Source organism: Pristiophorus japonicus, chromosome 5 (genome assembly GCF_044704955.1).
Source record: "Pristiophorus japonicus isolate sPriJap1 chromosome 5, sPriJap1.hap1, whole genome shotgun sequence".
Taxonomy (NCBI): domain Eukaryota; kingdom Metazoa; phylum Chordata; class Chondrichthyes; family Pristiophoridae; genus Pristiophorus; species Pristiophorus japonicus.
Window position 1 is genome coordinate 211007449 of NC_091981.1, and position 23223 is coordinate 211030671.

Genomic DNA, 23223 nt, shown 5'->3' on the forward strand with positions numbered 1-23223 from the left:
CACTACTGGGGAGGAGTTGACTTGCTGTCATGAACTGGAAATGGGGTGATGTCAATGCAATTTCTTCTGTGGAGCGAGTATCATGCTCACAGGTCCTGGACAAATTTGACTCATTATTTCAACCCGGCATCGGCACTTTCATGGGGGCCAAGGTAGTGATTCATATAAACCCGGACACCAGGCCAGTACACCACAAGTCCAGAGCGGTGCCGTACATGATGCGGGAAAAGATAGAATGCGAATTGGACCGCCTGCTGAGGGAAGGCATCATCTCGCCAGTAGAATTCAGTGACTGGGCGAGCCCGGTCATGCGGGTGCTCAAGGTGGATGGATCGGTCAGGATATGTGGCGATTACAAGGCCACCATCAATCGGGTGTCACTTCAAGACCAGTACCCGCTACCGAGAGCAGAGGACCTCTTTGCGACGCTATCCGGTGGCAAACTTTTTTCAAAATTGGACCTGACCTCAGCTTACATGACCCAGGAGCTGCCGAGTGAGTCGAAGAAGCTGACCACCATCACGACACACAAGGGGTTGTTTGAGTATAACGGATGTCCGTTCGGGATTCGTTCGGCCGCCGCGATCTTTCAGCGAAATATGGAAAGCCTCCTCAAGTCGATTCCAAGGACAGTGGTTTTTCAAGACGACATCCTCATCACGGGTCGCGATACTGAAGAACACCTCCGCAAGCTGGAGGAGGTGCTACGCAGACTGGACTGGGTAGTGCTGCGACTGAAAAAGGTGAAGTGCGTCTTCTTAGCTCCAGAGGTAGAATTCCTGGGGAGGAGGGTAGCAGCAGACGGGATCAGCCCTACTGCGTCCAAAACGGCAGCGATCCAGAGAGCACCCAGACCCCGTAACATGATGGAGCTGCGTTCGTTCCTGGGGCTCCTGAACTATTTTGGTAACTTTCTTCCCAAATTGAGCACGCTGTTAGAGCCGCTACATGTGCTCCTACGCAAAGGTCGCGATTGGGTCTGGGGGGGACAGCCAGGAAAGGGCTTTTGATGGAGCACGCAATTTGTTATGCTCCAACAAACTGTTAACGTTATATGACCCGTGTAAGAAACTTGTGTTAACGTGTGATAAATCGTCCTATGGTGTCGGATGTGTGTTGCAGCATGTGAATGCCAATGATCAGTTACAGCCGGTAGCTTATGCCTCCAGAAGTCTGTCCCAGGCAGAAAGGAGCTACGGGATGGCAGTAAAAAAAAAATGCACCAGTACCTGTTTGGCAGGGAATTTGAGCTGGAGACAGATCACAAACTCCAAACGTCGCTTTTGGCCGACAACAAGGCCATAAATGCGAATGCACGGCCCACATACAGAGGTGGGCACTTACGTTAGCCGCCAATGACTACACTATTCCGCACAGACCGGGCACTGAAAACTGCGCAGAAGCACTCAGCAGGCTCCCACTAGCCACCACTGAGGAGGAACTGAGCATGATGCTGAAATGGTCATGGCTGTTGAAGCTTTCGTAAGCGAAGGCTCACCTGTGACAGCCCATCAGATTAAAGTCTGGACAAATAAAGACCCGCTACTGTCTTTAGTTCAGAAATGTGTCCTGAATGGGGACTGGGCAGCCACGTACGGGGCATGCCCTGAGGAATATAAACCATTTCACAGGCACAGGGATGAACTCTCGATTCAGGCTGATTGCCTACTGTGGGGAAACCGACTAGTCATGCCCCAGAAGGGCATAGAGGTGTTTATCAGAGAACTTCACAATGAGCACCTGGGCATTGTCATAAGAACATAAGAATTAGGAACAGTAGTAGGCCATCTAGCCCCTCGAGCCTGCTCCGCCATTCAAAAAGATCATGGCTGATCTGGCCGTGGACTCAGCTCCAATTACCCGCCCGCTCCCCATAACCCTTAATTCCCGTATTGGTTAAAAATTTATCTATCTGTGACTTGAATACATTCAATGAGCTAGCCTCAACTGCTTCCCTGGGCAGAGAATTCCACAGATTCACAACCCTCTGGGAGAAGAAATTCCTTCTCAACTCGGTTTTAAATTGGCTCCCCCGTATTTTGAGGCTATGCCCCCTAGTTCTAGTCTCCCCAACCAGTGGAAACAACCTCTCTGCCTCTATCTTGTCTATCCCTTTCATTATTTTAAATGTTTCTATAAGATCACCCCTCATCCTTCTGAACTCCAACGAGTAAAGACCCAGTCTACTCAATCTATCATCATAAGGTAACCCCCTCATCTCTGGAATCAGCCGAGTGAATCGTCTCTGTACCCCCTCCAAAGCTAGTATATCCTTCCTTAAGTAAGGTGACCAAAACTGCACGCAGTACTCCAGGTGCGGCCTCACCAATACCCTATACAGTTGCAGCAGGACCTCCCTGCTTTTGTACTCCATCCCTCTTGCAATGAAGGCCAACATTCCATTCGCCTTCCTGATTACCTGCTGCACCTGCAAACTAACTTTTTGGGATTCATGCACAAGGACCCCCAGATCCCTCTGCACCGCAGCATGCTGTAATTTCTCCCCATTCAAATAATATTCCCTTTTACTGCTTTTTTTTCCAAGGTGGATGACCTCACATTTTCCAAAATTGTATTCCATCTGCCAAACCTTAGCCCATTCGCTTAACCTATCTAAATCTCTTTGCAGCCTCTCTGTGTCCTCTACACAACCCGCTTCCCCACTAATGTTTGTGTCATCTGCAAATTTTGTTACACTACACTCTGTCCCCTCCTCTAGGTCATCTATGTATATTGTAAACAGTTGTGGTCCCAGCACCGATCCCTGTGGCACACCACTAACCACCGATTTCCAACCTGAAAAGGACCCATTTATCCCAACTCTCTGCTTTCTGTTAGCCAGCCAATTCTCTATCCGTGCTAATACATTTCCTCTGATTCCGCGTACCTTTATCTTCTGCAGTAACCTTTTGTGTGGCACCTTATCGAATGCCTTTTGGAAATCCAAATACACCACATCCATCGGTACACCTCTATCCACCATGCTCGTTATATCCTCAAAGAATTCCAGTCATGATGAAGGCAATTGCCAGGTCACACGTTTGGTGGCCAGGGATAGATGCAGACCTGGAACTTTGTATTCGCAGGTGCAACATGTGTGCTCAGCTGGGCAACGCACCCAGGGAAGCCCACCTTAGCCCGTGGTCCTGACCCGTCAAGTCATGGTCACGCATCCATGTGGATTACGCAGGTCCTTTCATTGGAAAAATGTTTTTGGTTGTAGTCGACGCCAACTCCAAATGGATTGAATGTGCCATTTTAAATTCAAGCACATCCTCTGCCACGGTGGAAAGTCTACAGCAATGTTCACTGTCCACGGTCTACCGGAGGTCTTGGTCAGCGACAATGGCCCGTGCTTCACAAGCACTGAATTCCATTACTTCATGGCAGGCAATGGAATCAACCATGTCAGAACGGCACCGTTCAAGCCGGCCTTAAACGGCCAGGTGGAACAAGCAGTGCAGATAATCAACCGGGATGCTCAGAATCCAAGGGGATTCCCTACAAAGCCGCTTATCACGCCTCCTGTTGGCCAATAGATCCCGACCACATTCACTCACAGGGGTTCCACCCGCAGAGCTGCTGATGAAAAGGACGCTCAAAACAAGGATATCCCTTATACTACCTACTATGAAAGAAATTGTTGAGAGCAGGCGTCAATCACAATGTGACTACCATGACAGGAATGCGAGGGCGCGATGTATTGATGTCAATGACCCTGTTTTTGTCCTTAATTACGCTGCAGGGCCCAAATGGCTTGTAGGCACTGTGATTGCCAAAGAGGGGAATAGGGTTTTGGTAGTTAAACTTACCAATGGACAAATCTGCCGCAAACACGTAGATCAAACTAAAAGGAGGTTCAGCAACCCCATAGAAGAAGCAGAGGAAGAACACGACGTAGAATTTACTCCACCACAGGTGACCGAACACCGGAACCAAGTGGAGGAGAGCCCAGTCACTGTGAGCAGTCTGGAGAGGCCTGAGGTACCGCAAAAATCAGGCAGAGGCCAGCGCCCAACAACTGGAGCCCCAACTCAGGTGCTCTACAAGGGAGCGTAAACCACCAGAGAGACTTAACCTGTGATCCCAATAAGACTTTGCGGGGGAGGTGATGTCATGCATTCAACTATCATTGTAACCAAATGCATAAGCTGACCTAAGTTGTACACCTTGAGAACATTGACTACAAGGGGCGAACTTGTGAGAAACACTCCTAACCTGGACTTTCAGGTATAAAAGGGGAAGCTTCACCCACCTTCATCACTTGAGGTCTTGGTAATAAAGGTAACTGGTCACAGAGTGACCTTCTTTCAAGTATGGGCCTCGTGTGCATTTATACTGTGTAGTAAGGACATATCAAGTTCTGAGTAGAGCGTTTACTTTGGGAGCCTCGTGTCTGGCATGCGAACTATGTGGCCTGCCCAGCAGAGCTGATCAAGTGTGGTCAGTGCTTCAATGCTGGGGATGTTGGCCTGAATGAGGACGCTAATGTTTGTGCATCTGTCCTCCCAGGGGATTTGTAGGATCTTGCGGAGACATCGCTGGTGGTATTTCTCCAGCGACTTGAGGTGTCTACTGTGCATAATCCACATCTCTGAGCCATACAGGAGGGCGGGTATTACTTCAGCCCTGTAGACCATGAGCTTGGTGACAGTTTTGAGGGCCTGGTCTTCAAACGCTCTTTTCCTCAGGCGGCTGAAGGCTGCACTGGCGCACTGGAGGCGGTGTTGGATCTTGTCGTCAATGCCTGCTCTTGTTGATAGGAGGCTCCTGAGATCAGGGAAGTGATCCACGTTGTCCAGGGCCACGCTGTGGATCTTGATGTCTGGGGGGCAGTGCTGTGTGGCGAGGACAGGCTGGTGGAGGACCTTTGTCTTACTGATGTTTAGCGTAAGGCCCATGCTTTCATAAGCCTCGGTAAATATGTCGACTATGTCCTGGAGTTCAACCTCGTCCGTGTACTATAGCTCGACGATAGAGGTTGGAGGGGTCTTGGACCTGGCCTGGAGACGGCGAAGTTTGAACAGCGTCCCACTGGTTCTATAGTTTAGTTCCACTCCAGCGGGGAGCTTGTCAACTGTGAGGTGGCGCATGGCAGCGAGGATGATTGAGAAAAGGGTTGGGGTGATGACGCAGCCCTGCTTGACCCCGGTCCGGACATGAATTGGGTCTGTGATGGATCCATTGGTAAGGATCACGGCTTGCATGTCGTCGTGGAGCAGGCGGAGGATGGTGACGTACTTTTTGGGGCATCTAAAACGGAGGAGGACGCTCCATAGACCCTCGTGGTTGATAGTGTCAAAGGCCTTTGTAAGGTCGAAGAAGGCCATGTATAAGGGCTGCCGCTGTTCCCTGCATTTTTCCTGCAGCTGTCACGCTGCAAAAATCATGTCCGTTGTGCCCCGTAGGGGAACGAAATCCGCACTGTGATTCCGGGAGGAGCTCCTCAGCCACGGGGAGAAGACTGTTGAGGAGGACTCTAGCGACGACTTTCCCCATGGTTGATAGCACGGAGATTCCTCCGTAGTTGCCGCAGTCGGACTTGTCCCCTTTTTTAAAGATGGTCACAATCCCTAGACAACCTGGCTCCACACACACAAGAATCCCTTGGCCTTCCTAAGAGCACCCAGTTTTGATGTCATTGGCTGCTGGCAGGCCAGTGTTCAAATTAACATTTGAACAGACCCAGCTTCTCTCACCAGTTTTTGTGGGAGAGATCTGCCCCCACGTGTTTCTCCCAGCAACAGGTTTCTTCCTAATCCAGACCAGCCATCTTGTGTCACAGTATTTTAAAAGTTCTTTTCAGGGTGTACAGCAGTCCAGAATTGACTTTGTCGACTTATACACGAAGAGGTTAAATGCATTATCCTGCTCTTTTCAACAACAGTAAATTTAAACATATTATTGTGTATGAGTTTCAAATATAGATTAATCATATATTGATCCCAAAATGATGTAAACTATTTTATATAAACAGGGATGAGCAAGGCAGGATAATCAGGGAAATGACAGCTTTTCAAATTCTTGTCAAACACTTAAGTACACGAGTGATAAATCTCCAGCAGAACTTATATTTGTGCAAACATTGTGTATGAAGCTTCCTATATTTGTCAACCAAACAGGTGGCATGATTGTTTGCAAAACAAATGAAGATGTAAAAAGGAAAAATATGCAGCCCACTATATCAGAGCTAAAACATCAAAGAAGGTGATATGATACTGGCTTGTAAAAGGCACGCTATTTATTTTGAGAATGATTAATGTCAAGGCTTCATGGATACCGTTCAATAAAACATTCAATGACTATTAATTCATCATACTTCAAAACTATTGTCAAGCAAGACTCTTTGACTCTAACGAAGAAGACAATTCACCGACAAATACAAATCTACCAGAATACCCTAAACATTCCCCATTGGACAAAACAGAAGACCATCAATTACATTATCTTGTTAAGTATGAAAGAAACACGATATTAAATGCTCCCATGTAAATAGATATGATATTGCATTTATAGAGATGATGCAGGAGAGAAATGGAGGAAAGTACTGAAGTTATAGACGTCCATTGCATATTTTCGAATAGAGGCAGTCAGCTAGGTAATTGATGCAGGATGTTTTCAGAGTGGTGTGAGCTAAGAAGATATGCCTGAGCAAGATAGTGTTATAAGAAAGTATACACAATATGCTTTGAATTGTTTGTTAAGCAGCAGATTCTGCATACCTTAATGCAAGCAACCATTAAACCATAAAAGCAAGGAAGTGATAATGAATTTATACAAGGCATTGATTAGGCCACAGTTACAGTACTGTATGCAGTTCTGGACACCCCATTATAGGAAGGATATTATAGCCATGGAAAGGACACATGAATGATACCAGGGATTAAAATGATGAAGAATGACTCAAAAAATGTTGGTTTTCTTCCACGAAAATAAACAAGGATAAGGGTCCCTTCCCAAAGTATAAACACTTCCCCCCCCCCCCCCCCCCCGCCCTCCCCCAAACCTGACCTGACTGGCACTATGTGAGGCAGCCTATTTACTGCCTTCCTTGGCTGGCGAGCTGCAGCAAGGGTGCTGCTGGGAGCATGTTTCCCTTGGCTGGAGAGTCTAGAACTAACATTTGAGTCTAACTAGAGGGATGGCAGGGCAGCTCGATCCCGTGGATTGCACATCCTGTGGCATGTGGGAAGTCCTGGACGCTTTGCGCAGCCGGGTCAATCACGTGTGCATGAGGTGTCTCCAGCTGCACCAACTCGAGCTCCGTGTTTTGGAGCTTGAGCGGCGGTTGGAGTCAATGCAGTGCATCCGCGAGACTGAGAGCTATGTGGATGGCACATTTCTAGAGGTGGTCTCCCCGCAGCTTAAGTGTGTGCAGGCAGAGAGGAAGTGGGTGACCGCCAGACAGAAGAGGAGGCCGAGGCAGGTAGTGTAGGAGTCCCCTGAGTCCATCTCGCTTTCCAACCAATATTCTCTTCTGAGTACCCATGGGGGCAACGGTGCCTCTGGGGAGTGCAGCCAGAGCCAAGACCACAGTACCATGGGTGGCTCAGCTGCACAGGGGTGGACGAAGAAGAATGAAAGAGCTATAGTGGTAGGAGATTCACTAGTCAGGGGAACGGACAGGCGTTTCTCCAGTAAGTTAGTTAAACATGATTTCCCTTTCATGAATCCATGTTGCGTCTGCTTGATTGCATTATTCCTATCTAGATGTCCCGCTATTTCTTCCTTAATGATAGTTTCAAGCATTTTCCCCACTACAGATGTTAAACTAACCGGCCTATAGTTACCTGCCTTTTGCCTGCCCCCTTTTTTAAACAGAGGCGTTACATTAGTTGCTTTCCAATCCGCTGGTACCTCCCCAGAGTCCAGAGAATTTTGGTAGATTATAACGAATGCATCTGCTATAACTTCCGCCATCTCTTTTAATACCCTGGGATGCATTTCATCAGGACCAGGGGACTTGTCTACCTTCAGTCCATTAGCCTGTCCAGCACTATCCCCCTAGTGATAGTGATTGTCTCAAGGTCCTCCCTTCCCACATTCCTGTGGCCTGCAAATTTTGGCATGGTTTTTGTCTCTTCCACTGTGAAGACGGAAGCAAAATAATTGTTTAAGGTCTCAGCCATTTCCACATTTCCCATTATTAAATCCCCCTTTTTATCTTCGAAGGGACCAACATTTACTTTAGTCACTCTTTTCCGTTTTATATATCTGTAAAAGCTTTTACTATCTGTTTTTATGTTTTGCGCAAGTTTACCTTCGTAATCTATCTTCCCTTTCTTTATTGCTTTTTTAGTCATTCTTTGCTGTTGCTTAAAATTTTCCCAATCCTCTAGTTTCCCACTAACCTTGGCCACCTTATACGCATTGGTCTTTGATTTGATACTTTCCTTTATTTACTTGGTTATCCACGGCTGGTTATCCCTTCTCTTGCCGCCCTTCTTTTTCACTGGAATATATTTTTGTTGCGCACTATGAAAGAGCTCCTTAAAAGTCCTCCACTGTTCATCAATTGTGCCACCGTTTAGTCCTTGTTTCCAGTCTATTTTAGCCAACTCTGCCCTCATCCCACTGTAGTCCCCTTTGTTTAAGCATAGTACGCTCGTTTCCGACACAACTTCCTCATCCTCAATCTGTATTACAAATTCAACCATATTGTGATCACTCATTCCGAGAGAATCTTTTACGAGGAGATCGTTTATTTTTCCTGTCTCATTACACAGGACCAGATCTAAGATGGCTTGCTCCCTTGTAGGTTCTGTAACATACTGTTCTAAGAAACAATCCCGTATGCATTCTATGAATTCCTCCTCCAGGCTACCCCATGCGATTTGATTTGACCAATCGATATGTAGATTAAAATCCCCCATGACTACTGCCGTTCCTTTTTCACATGCCTCCATTATTCCCTTGATTATTGCCCGCCCCACCTTGAAGTTATTATTTGGGGGCCTATAAACTACGCCGACCAGTGACTTTTTCCCCTTACTATCTCTAATCTCCACCCACAATGATTCAACATTTTGTTCATTAGAGCCAATATCATCCCTCACAACTGCCCTGATATCATCTTTTATTAACAGAGCTACCCCACCTCCTTTCCCTTCTTGCCTATCTTTCTGAATCGTCAGATACCCCTGTATGTTTAATTCCCAGTCTTGGCCACCTTGCAACCATGTTTCTGTAATGGCCACCAAATCATACCCATTTGTAATGAGTTGTGCCGTTAACTCATTTACTTTATTTCAAATGCTGTGTGCATTTAGATAGAGTGTTTTCATCCTAGTTTTTAAACCTTGATTTTTAGTTTTGACCCCTCCTTCAGCCCTTTTATATTCAGTGGCCCTTTTTGTTTCTTGCCTTTGGTTTCACTGCCCTCCACTTTTACTCATCTCTTTTCTGTCTTTTATTTTTGTCTCCTTTTTGTTTCCCTCTGTCTCCCTGTATTGGTTCCCATCCCCCTGCCATAGTAGTTTAGCTCCTCACCAACAGCACTAGCAAACACTCCCCCTAGGACATTGGTTCCGGTCCTGCCCAAGTGCAGACCGTTCAGTTTGTACTGGTCCCACCTCCCCCAGAACCGGTTCCAATGCCCCAGGAATTTGAATCCCTCCCTGCTGCACCACTGCTCAAGCCACGTATTTATCTGTGCTATCCTGCGATTCCTACTCTGACTAGCATGTGGCACTGGTAGCAATCCCGAGATTACTACTTTTGAGGTCCTACTTTTTAATTCAGCTCCTAGCTCCTTAAATTCGTCTCGTAGGGCCTCATCCCTTTTTTTACCTATGTCGTTGGTACCAATGTGCACCACGACAACTGGCTGTTCTCCCTCCCTTTTTAGAATGTCCTGCACTCACTCGGAGACATCCTTGACCTTTGCACCAGGGAGGCAACATACCATCCTGGAGTCTCGATTGCGGCCGCAGAAACGCCTATCTATTCCCCTTATGATTGAATCCCCTATCGCTATCGCTCTCCCACTCTTTTTTATGCCCTCCTGTACAACAGAGCCAGCCACGGTGCCATGAACTTGGCTGCTGCTGCTCTCCCCTGATGAGTCATCTCCCTCAACAGCACTCAAAGCAGTGTATCTGTTTTGCAGGGGGATGACCAGATGGGACCCCTGCACTACCTTCTTTGTACTACTCTTCCTGCTGGTCTTCCATTCCCTAGCTGGCTGTGGATCCTTCTCATGCGGTAAGACCAACTCACTACACGTGCCATTTATGTCATTCTCAGCATCGTGGATGCTCCAGAGTGAATCCACCCTCAGCTACAATTCCGTAACGCAGTCCGTCAGGAGATGGAGGCGGATACAGTTCTCACACACGTAGTCGTCAGGGACACCGGAAGTGTCCCTGAGTTCCCACATGGTACAGGAGGAGCATATCACGTGACCGAGCTCTCCTGCCATGCCTTAACCCTTAGATACACTTAAATTGGTAATAACAATGTTACAGTTTACTTACTGATATAAAAATCAAAATAAAAGCTACTCACCAATCACCAGCCAATCACTTACCCCATTGGCTGTGACGTCACCTTTTGATTCCTTTCTGCTTCTTTTTTGCTTTCTCTCCCGCTGTAGCTGCACAAGTACGCCTTTATAGGCCGCTCCGACGCTGCCCCCGCCTCTCACCAACTGCCGCTGGCTCTCGAGCTCCCGCTGGGCCTTTTATAGACCGCTCCGGCGCTGCTCCCGCCTCTCACCAACTGTCGCTGGCTCTCGAGCTCCCGCTGGGCCTTTTATAGGCCGCTCCGACGCTGCTCCCGCCTCTCACCAACTGTCGCTGGCTCTCGAGCTCCCGCTGGGCCTTTTATAGGCCGCTCCGATGCTGCTCCCGCCTCTCACCAACTGCCGCTGGCTCTCGAGCTCCCGCTGGGCCTTTTATAGGCCGCTCCGATGCTGCTCCCGCCTCTCACCAACTGCCGCTGCCTGTGGAACACCTGCTGGGCCTTTTATAGGCCGCTCCGACGCTGCTCCCGCCTCTCACCAACTGCCGCTGGCTCTCGAGCACCCGCTGGGCCTTTTATAGGCCGCTCCGACACTGCTCCCGCCTCTCACCAACTGTATCAGTTCTACACATGCCAGCGATCTGAAGGTCAGGAAGTGGCGAGCTACGTCGCCGAGCTCAGGCGACTTACAGGACAATGTGAGTTTGATGGCTACCTGAATCAAATGCTCAGAGACTTTTTTGTACTGGGCATTGGCCACGAGACCATCCAACTGTATATAAGCCAGCCCCTAAGGCCTGTTCCTCAATCTGGAGTATCTCAATAAAGACTGAGGTCACTGTTACTTTAACCTCCCTGTGTGCAGTCTCATCTGTGTTAGGAACACAAGTTGGAGGGTGAGAAAGTTGGTTCTCAAACCAGGGTCCTAAGCTGAAATAAAGGAGACTACCAAGGTATGAGGGCAGAGTTGGCTAAAGTGGACTTGGAAAATAGACTAAAGAATGGGACGTTTGATGAGCAGTGGCAGACATTTAAGGAGATATTTCACAACTCGCAACAAAAATATACCCCAATGAGAAGGAAAGACTGTAAGAGAAGGGATAACCATCCGTGGCTAACTAAGGAAATAAGGGAGGGTATCAAATTGAAAACAAAGGCATACAATGTGGCCAAGGCTAGTGGGAAGCCAGAGGATTGGGACATTTTTAAAAGCCAGCAGAGAATGACTAAAAAAATTATAAAGAGAGGGAAGATAGATTATGAAAGTAAACTAGCACGAAATATAAAAACAGACAGTAAGAGTTTCTACAGGTACATAAAAAGGAAAAGAGTGGCTAAAGTAAATGTTGGTCCCTTAGAGGATGAGACTGGGGAATTAATAATGGAGAACAGATAAATGGCAGAGACGGTGAACAAATATTTTGTATCGGTCTTCATGGTAGAAGACACTAAAAACATCCCAATATTGGATAATCAAGGGGCTATAGGTAGGGAGGATCTTAATACAATCACTATCACTACGAGGTAAAATAATGGGACTAAAGGTGGACAAGTCCCCTGGACCTGATACCTTACATCCTAGAGTCTTAAGAGAAGTGGCTGCAGAGATAGTGGATGCATTGGTTGTAATTTACCAAAATTCCCGGGATTCCGGAGCGGTCCCAGCAGATTGGAAAACTGCAAATGTAACACCCCTATTGAAAAAAGGAGGCAGACAAAAAGCAGGAAGCTATAGACCAGTTAGCCTAACATCTGTCATTGGAAAAATGCTGAAGTCCATTATTAAGGAAGCAGTAGTGGGACATTTGGAAAAGTGTGATTCAATCAAGCAGAGTCAGCATGGTTTTATGAAAGGGAAATCATGTTTGACAAATTTGCTGGAGTTCTTTGAAAATGTAACAAGCAGGGTGTATAAGAGGGAACCAGTGAATGTGGTGTATTTGGATTTCCAGAAGGCATTCGATATGGTGCCACATAAGAGGTTACTGCACAAGATAAAAGCTCACAAGGTTCGGGGTAATATATTGGCATGGATAGAGGATTGGCTAACTAACAGAAAACAGAGAGTCGGGATAAATTTTCCGGTTGGCAACCAGTGACTAGTGGGGTGCCGCAAGGATCAGTGTTGGGTCCTCAACTATTTACAATCTATATTAATGACTTGGATTAAGTTTCTACAAGTAAAAAGAAAAAGATTAGTGAAGACAAATGAAGGTCCTCACAGACAGAAATGGGAGAATTTGTAATGGGGAACAAGGAAATGACAGAACTGTCATGTATTCAACCAGCATTGTAACCCGTGTATAATCTGACCTAAGTTGTACAATGTGAGAACAATGACCACAAGTTGGGAGACACTCCTAACCTGGGCTTTCAGGTACAAAAGGGGAAGCTCCACCCCCCTTCATCACTTGGAGTGCTAAGGAATAAAGGACAGGTCACAGACTGACCTTCTCTCAAGCATGGGCCGTGTGTGCATTTATACTGTATAGTAAGGACGTATCAATGGCGATGAGAAACTGGGATTTAAACCACACGAGCATGGCCATGAGCAGAACAGACAAGAGGTACTGTGTTAACGAATGGTTGGGACAGAGATTCAACATTGCTAAAGCAGCACACAGTTCTCCAGGCAGACAAGGGCAGTCGGGCATGCCCCAACATGTAGTCGAACCCAGAGTGGGAGTTCGACAGAGACAATGGCAAGCTGAACGGCGATTCACGCCATTGCAAGGGACAATGCGGCCAGTAATGGGGCCATCAACACCTGTTAATGGCGCACTCAAGGACAATAACAGAGGCAGTCAGGGACGATCGACTGGCAAGGGACCTTTTGTTTCAATCCGCAACTCATGTTGGAGGCGTGGAGGCACACACTCAGCTGGAGTTTGCAGAGATGAGCAAAATACCTGCAGAAATTGCAGAAATGAACGCTGGGGGAAATCGCTGGAAGCTGAAGTTCAGCGAGTTCATGTGGAGCACGAATACAGTTCATACACCAGGACGCCACCAATAATGATGAAAGTGCTCCTCAATGGCATCCCAGTATCAATGGAGCTAGACACGGGGGCCAGCCAGTCTCTGATTGGTATCAAACAGTTCGAAAAGTTGTGGGCGTCCAAGGCCAGGAGCCAAAATTATCGCCGATTGACGCACAGCTACGGATTTACACAAAGCAGATCATTCCGGTGCTAGGCAGCGCCACGGTAGTCGTGACCCACAAAGATTCGGAGAACAGGTTGCCACTCTGGATTGTCCCAGGGGACGGTCCCGCACTACTGGGGAGGAGTTGGTTTGCTGTCATGAACTGGAAATGGGGCGATGTCAGTGCAATTTCCTCTGTGGAGCGAGTATCATGCCCACAGATCCTGGACAAATTTAACTCACTATTTCAACCCGGCATTGGCACATTCATGGTGACCAAGGTAGTGATTCACATAAACCCGGACGCCAGGCCAGTACACCACAAGGCCAGAGCGGTGCCGTACATGATGCGGGAAAAGATAGAATGCGAATTGGACCGCCTGCTGAGGGAAGGCATCATCTCGCCAGTCAAATTCAGTGACTGGGCGAGCCCGATTGTGCCGGTGCTCAAGGCGGATGGGTGGGTCAGGATATGTGGTGATTACAAGGCCACCATCAATCGGGTGTCACTCCAAGACCAGTACCCGCTACTGAGAGCGGAGGACCTCTTCGCGACGCTATCCAGTGGCAAACTTTTTTCAAAATTGGACCTGACCTCAGCTTACATGACCCAGGAGCTGGCGAGTGAGTCGAAGAAGCTGACCACCATCACGACACACAAGGGGTTATTTGAGTACAACAGATACCCGTTCGGCATTCGTTCGGCCGCTGTGATCTTCCAACGAAATATGGAAAGCCTCCTCAAGTCGATTCCAAGGACGGTGGTTTTTCAGGACGACATCCTCATCACGGGTTACAATACTGAAGAACACCTACACAACCTGGAGAGGTGCTACGCAGACTGGACCGGGTAGGGCTGCGACTGAAAAAGGCGAAGTGCGTCTTCCTAGCTCCAGAGGTAGAATTCCTGGGGATGAGGGTAGCAGCAGACGGGATCAGCCTTACTGCGTCCAAGACGGAAGCGATCCAGAGAGCACCCAGACCCCGTAACACGACGGAGCTGTGTTCGTTCCTGGGGCTCCTGAACTATTTTGGTAACTTTCTTCGCAAATTGAGCACGCTGCTAGAGCCGCTACACGTGCTCCTACGCAAAGGTCGCGAATGGGTCTGGGGGGACAGCCAGGAAAGGGCTTTTAATAAAACACGCAATTTGTTATGTTCCAACACTCTGTTAACATGTAAAAAACTTGTGTTAACGTGCGATGCGTCATCCTATGGTGTCGGGTGTGTGTTGCAGCATGTCAATGTCAAGGGTCAGTTACAGCCGGTAGCTTATGCCTCCAGGAGTCTGTCCCAGGCAGAAAGGGGTTACGGGATGGTAGAAAAGGAGGCGCTCGCATGTGTATATGCTGTAAAGAAAATGCACCAGTACCTGTTTGGCAGGAAATTTGAGCTGGAGACAGATCACAAACCCCTTACGTCCCTTTTGGCCGACAACAAGGCCATAATTGCAAACGCTTCGGCCCACATACAGAGGTGGGCACTCACGTTAGCCGCCTATGACTATACAATTCGGCACAGACCGGGCATCGAAAACTGCGCCGATGCACTCAGCAGGCTCCCACTAGCCACCACTAAAGGGGCTACCGAGCATGCTGCTGAGATGGTCATGGCTGTTGAAGCTTTTGGAAGCGAAGGCTCACCCGTGACAGCCCATCAGATTAAAGTCTGGACAAATAGAGACCCGCTATTGTCTCTCGTCAAGAAATGTGTCCTGAATGGGGACTGGGCAGCCACGTACAGGGCATGCCCTGAGGAATTTAAACCATTTCACAGGCGCAGGGATGAACTCTCGATTCAGGCCGATTGCCTACTGTGGGGAAACCGCGTAGTCATGCTCCAGATGGGCAGAGAGGTGTTCATCAGAGAACTCCACAATGAGCATCCGGGCATTGTCATGATGAAGGCAATTGCCAGGTCATACGTTTGGTGGCCAGGGATAGATGCAGATCTGGAACTTTGTGTTCGCAGGTGCAACACGTGTGCCCAGCTGGGCAATGCACCCAGGGAAGCCCCCCTTAGCCCCTGACCATGGCCCGCCAAGCCTTGGTCACGCATCCATGTGGACTACGCAGGTCCTTTCATGGGAAAAATGTTTTTGGTTGTAGTAGACGCCTACTCCAAATGGATCGAGTGTGACATTTTTAATTCAAGCACATCCTCTGCCATGGTAGAAAGTCTACGGGCAATGTTCGCCGCCCACGGTCTACCGGACGTCTTGGTCAGCGACAATGGCCCGTGCTTCACAAGCACTGAATTCCAGGACTTCATGGCAGGCAATGGAATTAACCATGTCAGAACGGCACCGTTCAAGCCGGCCTCAAACGGCCAGGCAGAACGAGCAGTGCAGATAATCAAACAGGGGATGCTCAGAATCCAAGGAGGTTCCCTACAAAGACGCTTATCACACCTCCTGTTGGCCTATAGATCCCGACCACACTCGCTCACAGGGGTTCCACCCGCAGAGCTGCTAATGAAAAGGACGCTCAAAACCCGGTTATCCCTTATACACCCCACCATGAAAGAAATTGTCGAGAGCAGGCGCCAGCCACAATATGACTACCATGACAGGAATGCGAGGGTGCGATGTATTGATGTAAATGATCCTGTTTTTGTCTTTAATTACGCTGCAGGGTCCAAATGGCTCGCAAGCACTGTGATTGCCAAAGAGGGAAATAGGATTCTGGTAGTTAAACTTACCAATAGACAAATCTGCCGCAAACACGTGGATCAAACTAAAAGGAGGTTCAGCAACCCCATAGAAGAAGCAGAGGAAGAGCACGATGTAGAGTTCACTCCACCACAGGTGACCGAACAGCGGAACCAAGTGGAGAAGAGCCCAATCACTGTGGGCAGTCTGGATAGACCTGAGGCACCGCAAATAGCAGACACTCAGGCCAGCGCCCAACAACTGGAGCCCCAACTCAGGCGCTCTACAAGAGAGCGTAAACCACCAGAGAGACTCAACCTGTGATCCCAATTAGACTTTGGTGGGGGGAGGTGATGTCATGTATTCAAGCAGCATTGTAACCCATGTATAATCTGACCTAAGTTGTACACTGTGAGAACAATGACCACTAGGTGGGAGACACTCCTAACCTGGGCCTTCAGGTACAAAAGGGGAAGCTCCATCCACCTTCATCACTTGGAGTGCTAAGGAATAAACGACATGTCACAGACTGACCTTCTCTCAAGCATGGGTCTCGTGTGCATTTATACTGTATAGTAAGGACCTATCAATGGCGATGAGAAACTGGGATTTAAACCACGCGAGCATGGCCACGAGCAGAACAGACGAGAGGTACTGTGTTAAGGAATGGTTGGGACAGAGATTCAATATTGTTAAAACAGCACACAGTTCTCCAGGCAGACAAGGGCAGTCGGGCATGCCCCAATAAATACTTCGGTTCTGTCTTCACGGAAGAGGACACAAATAACGTCCCAGAAATGATAGGGAACAAAGGGTTTAGTGAGCAAGAGGAATTAAAGGAAATGATAATTAGTAAGAAAATAGTGCTTGAGAAACTAATGCGACTGAAGGCAGATAAATCCCCAGGGCCTGATGATCTGCATCCCAGAGTACTAAAAGAGGTAGCCATGGAAATAGTAGATGCATTGGTTGTCAGCTTCCAAAATTCTACAGATTATGGAACAGTTCCTGCTGATTGGAGGGTGGCAAATGTAACCCCACTATTTAAAAAAGGAGGGAGAGAAAAAACGGGGAACTACAGACCGGTTAGCCTGACATCAGTAGTAGGGAAAATGCTGGCGTCTATTACAAAGGATGTGATAACGGCACACTTAGATAATTTCAACGGGATTAAACAAAGTCAACATGGATTTATGAAAGGAAAATCATGTTTGACAAACCTACTGGAGTTTTTGAGGATGTAACTGATAGAATAGATAAGGGAGAACCAGTGGATGTTGTGTATTTGGATTTTCAGAAGGCCTTTGATAAAGTCCCACATAAGAGGTTAGTGTGCAAAATTAAAGCACATAGGATTGGGGGTAATGTATTGGCATGGAATGAAAATTGGTTAACTGACAGGAAACAGAGAGTAGGAATAAAAGGGTCTCTTTCGGGGTGGCAGGCAGTGACTAGTGGGGTACCACAGGGATCAGTGCTTGGGCCCCAGCTATTCACAATATATATAAATGATTTGGAGGATCAAATGTAATGTTTCCAAGTTTGCTGACGACACAAAACTAGGTGGGATTGTGGTTGTGAGGAGGATGCAAAGACGCTGCAAGGCGATTTAGATAGATTGAGTGAGTGGGCAAACACATGGCAGATGCAGTGTAACATGGATAAATGTGAAGTTATCCACTTTGGTAGGAAAAACATAAGGACAAAGTATTATTTAAATAGTGTTGGCTTGGGAACTGTCGATGTATAGAGGGACCTGGATGTCCTGGTACACCAGTCATTGAAAGCAAACTTGCAGGTGCAGCAAGCAGTTAGGAAGGCAAATGGTATGTTGGCCTTCATTGCAAGAGGATTTGAGTACAGGAACAAGAATGTCTTATTACAGTTATACAGGACCTTGGTGAGACCGCACCTGGAGTATTGTGTGCAGTTTTGATTTCCTTACCTAAGAAAGGATATATTTGCCATAGCGGGAGTACAGCGAAGGTTCACCAGACTGATTCCTGGGATGGCAGGACTGTCGTATGAGGAGAGATTGGGTCGACTAGGCCTGTATTCACTGGAGTTTAGAAGAATGAGAGGGGATCTCATTGAAATGTATAAAATTCTGACTGGGTTGGATAGACTGGATGTGGGGAGGATGTTTTCCCTTGCTGGGAAGTCGGGAACAAGGGGTCACAGTCTCAGGATACAGGGTAGGAAATTTAGGACGAAGATGAGGAGAAATTTTTTCACTCAGAGGGTAGTGAACCTGTGGAATTCTCTACAACAGAAGGCTGTGGAGGCCAAGTCACTGAATATATTTAAGAGGGAGATAGATAGATTTCGAGAAACAAATGGTATCAAGGGGTATGGGGAAAAAGCATGAATATGGTGTTGAGATGAAGGATCAGCCATGATCATGTTGAATGGTGGTGCAGACTCGAAGAGCCGAATGGCCTACTACTGCTCCTATGTTCTATGTTTTTATGATTCGACCGAGTGTGATGATACAAAGATGGGTGGGAAAGCAAATTGTGAGGAGGACACAAAAAATCTGCTAAGGGATATAGGCTAAGTGAGTGGGTAAAAATTTGGCAGATGGAGTATAATGTAGGAAAATGTGAGATTATCCACTTTGGCTAAAATATTAGAAAAGCAAATTATAATTTAAATGGAGAAAAATTGCAAAGTGCTGCAGTACAGAGAGACCTGGGGGTCCTTGTGCATTAAACACAAAAAGTTAGTATGCAGGTACAGCAAGTAATCAATCAGACAAATGGAATGTTGGCCTTTATTGCAAGAGGGATAGGGCATAAAAGCAGAGAAGTCCTGCTACAACTGTACAGGGTATTGGTGAGGCCACACCTGGAGTACTACGCACAGTTTTGGTCTCCGTATTTAAGGAAGGATATACTTACATTGGAGGCTGTTCAGAGAAGGTTCACTAGGTTGATTCTGGAGATGAGGGGTTGACATATGAGGATAGGTTGAGTAGGTTGGGCCTATACACATTGAAGTTGAGAAGAATGAGAGGTGCTTTTATTGAAACATATAAGATAACGAGGGGGCTCAAAAAGGTGGATGCAGAGAGGATATTTCCACTCATAGGGGAAACTAAATCTAGGGGACATAGTCTCAGAATAAGGGGCCACCCATTTAAAACTGAGCTGAGGAGAAATTTCTTCTCTCAGAGGTTTGTAAATCTATGGAATTCTCTGCCCCAGAGAGCTGTGGAGGCTGGGTCATTGAATATATTTAAGACAGAGATAGACAGATTTTTGAGTAATAAGGGAGTAAAGGGTTATGGGGAGTGGGCAGAGAAGTGGAGCTGAGTCCATGATCAGATCAACCATGATCTTATTGAATGGCGGAGCAGGCTGAGGGGCCAAATGGCCTACTCCTGTTCCTATTTCTTATGTTCATATGTTCTTAAATAGGGGAGTCATAATTTCAGGATAACAGATCAGCCATTTAGGACTGAGATGAAGAGAAATTTCTACACTCAAGAGGTTTGTGAACCGTTGGAATTCTCTACCCCAGAGAGCTGTGGATGTTCAGTCACTGAGTATATGTAAGACTGCGATTGATATATTTTTGGATACTAATTGAAACAAAGGATAAGGGGATAGGTTGGGAAGTTGGAGTTGAGGTCGAAGATCAGCCATGATCTCAATGAATGGTGGCACAGGCTCCAAGGACCGAAAGGCCTAATCCTGCTCCTATCTTTTATGTTCTTGTGTTCTTATTAAAGGCACTATATAAATGCAAGTTATTGTTGTGTATATATACCTAGATAGATAGATTGACTGAATGGTTTTCAGATTTTAATCTTATGAGGAAGAGCAGGTTTGGGCCTTCCTGTGCTCCTTGACATCATCTTTTAGCTATGATATATAAACCTCTTTGGTAGAATATTGAACCCTTAAAGTTGCACAATATGAGTAATGATTAAAGATATGGGCCAAAAATTGCAGAGTACGCCACCGACCTGCAAAAAGAATATGCACCTATCTGATGGCAGCCCTCCTTCATAAACTTGCTCTCTGATGCTGCATACTGGCAGACAGCGTAATAGCCCACATATCCCAGTAACGCAGCCTGTGCGGAAGCATACCTGGGATCACGTGGATTTAGTCCTCCAATCAGAAAACAGATTGTCTTTCATTCATTTAAATTACTACATAACTTAATTACTACAACCTTTGAAATACATACAGATTTAGATTTTATCATAGGACGCCAATTCATTACTCATAATTCAGAGTTCCAAACAAATACAGTGCTCTATGGAGAAATGTTATGAAATGTAAACATTGGGGGGAAAATTGCGGTAGGAGGCTTCCTCCGTATGAATGCCTCCGACCCGAAAAATATCTACGAAAGTACCGGGTGGTCCCGGAGGAAAGTAGGATTCCGGTCGGAGGCCTAGATGCCCTACGCAGCGCATGGGCAGATGTCTTTCAGGTACCTACATGTTGGAGTCACGTGGGCCTGGACCACCAATTACTATGCAGTATTCTCATTGATAAAAATGGGAACTCCATTTGTACGAGTTCCCATTACTATCAATGAGAATAACCCCCTAAAACACCGAAACACAGCATAATAAATAAATAAAACACCTCACATATTTAAAATCAATTGAAATTAAATGTAATTAACTATTATAGAAAAAAAAGTTTGGTGGAATTTTGTTTCAATGAGTTTTAATAGTGTTAAAAATAAACTTACCTTAATGGACAGGGGTTTTAATATAAGAATGAATGTTTAAATTTATTTTTATATGTTTTAAAAGTGTTATGCTGGTTAAAGTAAGCAATGCACCTGCTTTTACCAGGTGTAAAAGTTTGAAGGACATTCGCTGGGCATGAGTTGGGCAAATAGCCCAATCTCTCCCGCGCAGATGTCCTTCTTCCTGGGATGAGGAGGATCTGTCAAGAGAAATCTTGACAGATCGGAAAAGCCGCTTTTTGGCGCATGCACATTGCGCCCCGAAAACCGGCTTTTGTGAGGCCTCGTGAGGTCCGTGCGCACTTCGTACGGACCTAGCGAGGCCGGAATTTTCGGCTCAATATTTTTTTTTAAACTGCAACTTTACTAAACACTAGGATTGCTTCTCATTAAAGCTTTTAATGATCCTGGATGTCTTTTAATTTTTAAAAAAAGCATTTTTTTTCATTTCGTTATCCACTTGCGCTGTAGAAACAGGCCCTGCGCCTGTTGCCACCAGCCGTAAAATTTCCAAACGTAATTGCTGGGCAGTTGGTGGCAAGCGCATGTGGAAATACCAAACTTGCAGTGGATTTGAAAGGTGTACTCAGAGTATGCTGTCCTACCCACTGCAAAATCCGGGCCGTTTATTTATTTAATGCAAATTTCTATTGGCACTTAAAAACAAATATTGCACTGATTGCACACATTCAACAGAGTAGTAAATCTCTTGCTGATGGTAAGTTGGAGGAATTGAACTATGCCTCTGATAGTTTATTAATTAAATAAAAGCAGCAGCTATTTACTGTAGTGAGCTTCCCCAAAATGTATAGATTAGGTAGAAATGCTGGCCAATTAATGAAGTGGGTTTTGTCAAAACTTTATTAATTGACTAAAAGCAATGGCCATTTGAGATAATGGGGTTAGCTATTTAATTGAATGCACATGCACAATTTTATTAATGAAATAAAAATAGCAGCCATTTGTTCCAAAAGGACTCCAAGAAATGTATTAATTAAATAAAAGTAACAGATACAACATGATTCTCATACATGTATTCAGGAAATAAAGGCAGAATACATTATTAAATTATTTGTGCAACATGTTAGAATGCACCTGAAATATCTTATTCAAAGAAACTAATTTTCCAACCGCAACCAGGAGCAGGACCAGGGATAGCTTTAAATTGATTTATATGCTTTTAAGAAATAAATACGTTGGGCATTATTGAATTAATTGTAAAGTAGGAGCAGGCCAGGGGCTAGATTTTACACTTTTGTGCAGATCACCCAAAAATGGGCGTTATTTCCGGCGAGGGCGGTAAAAATGGATTTTCAGATCGTCGGCTTGTCACCCATTCTCAAAGCCTCTAGTCTCCACTTTTAAAATTGGGCGTTACCGCGAGTGATATGAAATGGGCGTAAGCGTTAAATCTCTCTGACCTTCTGCCATAAAGTGTCGCCATCCTGAGCAACGGCATGGCAACACTTGATTCCCGTGATTCAGGAGGTCAAGAGTCATCATGACATGCGTATAAGAGGAGACAGAGAGAGAGGGAGCAGAGAGGGAGTGTGTGGGTATGGTGTGGCTGCTTTGGGAGGAAGGGGGGGAGAGTTTTGAGCTTTATAGCAAATTGGGAAAAAAAAATTAGCTGTTACCAGCCAGATATTTTCCCAAATTTGGTGCCTATAATGGAGGGAGAGGAGGAGGCAAAACAGCACGCTGTGGAGACTGACGCTGGCGAGAGCAGTGAGCTGGGAGAGGAGCACAAAGGAGGGCACAAAGGAGCGAGGACGTTCTCGGACGAGGCAAATGCCTCCCTCCTGCAAGAGGTCGAGTTACGCTGGGGTGATTTGACACAGGAAGGGCTTGCGAAGCCCACCCAAAAGGCCTACCAGAAGATATGGGCCAAGATAGCAGAGGTGGTCTCGTCGGCGACCAACGAGGTGCTTGAGGGTAACCAATGCAGCAAGCGATGAACGATCTTGTCGAATCAGCAAGAGTTAGTATTACATTTATTTTACATGTACTTCTATATTTATATAATTTGATTTGTAAGAGTCATGAGTGACTATCATCAGATGTGAGGTGTTTCACTTTTACCAGGAATGTTGTAGTCAAAGCCTGCGGTCACGGTGCACGTCTTTAGGTAAAGAATGATAATTATCATAATAATCATGATTACATCTGTCAGTTATGTGTTGTATCAGTCTCTGTGACAGTACCTAGTAATGATATCACACAATGATCTCATGCCATGTCATCCTGTTACCTTT